Here is an 861-nt window from a genome sequence, read left to right as displayed (position 1 = left end):
AATCAATAAAGAATTCAGGTCAGGTCTTCTCTCTCTCTCTCTCTCTCTCTCTCTCTCTCTCTCTCTCTCTCTCTCTCTTTCTCTCTCTCTCTCTGCTCTCTCTGGTCTTAGAACTTATGCTTGAATATGTGCATATGTGTAAGTGTGAGCATGTTTGTATGCACATGTGTGTATACATATAAATATGTGGATGTGGAAGCCAGAGGACATCCTTAGGTGTCATTCTTCAGGGGCTGTCTGCTCTGCATCCTCAGCACTAGAATGATGTACATGTGACATGTACTCAGCTTTTTACATGAGTTCAGGAGATTGAGTAAAGCTCATCACCCTTGTGTGGTAAACACTTTACTAACCTAGCTCTCTCCTCATCCTTCATTCGATTAACAATTAATCTTCTCACAAAAAGGAAACAGAGGGTAGTCCCAGCAGAGAGGTATTTTAGTAGTCAGTACACAATTCTGAGGGCAGGAAGGAAAATGGTTTAGTAATAGAAAGAGGCATGGAGATCTTTATGGTAGAGGGTGTGAGAACCAGTGTTTAGGGAAAGTAGATGCGCTGTTGCCAGTTGTCTGTGGGGTGGGGAGTGGAGAAAGATTGACAGAAGCAGAGAACTCCTTTTATCTTGGGATTTGAACAACAAAAGGCAAAACAAGTTTGATACAAGTGGTGACACTGGCTTTGAGCACATGGGACATGTGTAAAGATATTCTTCTTGAAGTTGAAAGTGTGGAGTAGAGAAGTTCAGAGCTGTAGATATTGAAAAACTTGAATCCAGAGTAGGTCATACCATCAGGAGACACATTTAGCCTTCAAAGCCTTGGGAAAAAACTATCAAACAATATATATATATATATATATATA

At 40.4% G+C, this 861-nt stretch overlaps 1 pseudogene; it reads right to left on the bottom strand.

The window, feature by feature from the left end:
• Positions 1-219: 219 nt before the first annotated feature.
• Positions 220-861, bottom strand: part of LOC116072792 — a 3,516-nt pseudogene continuing 2,874 nt past the window's right edge.

This window comes from Mastomys coucha, unplaced genomic scaffold (genome assembly GCF_008632895.1).
Source record: "Mastomys coucha isolate ucsf_1 unplaced genomic scaffold, UCSF_Mcou_1 pScaffold23, whole genome shotgun sequence".
Classification (NCBI taxonomy): domain Eukaryota; kingdom Metazoa; phylum Chordata; class Mammalia; order Rodentia; family Muridae; genus Mastomys; species Mastomys coucha.
Note: the sequence above shows the minus strand (reverse complement) of the source record. Positions and strands in the feature narration are given on the sequence as shown.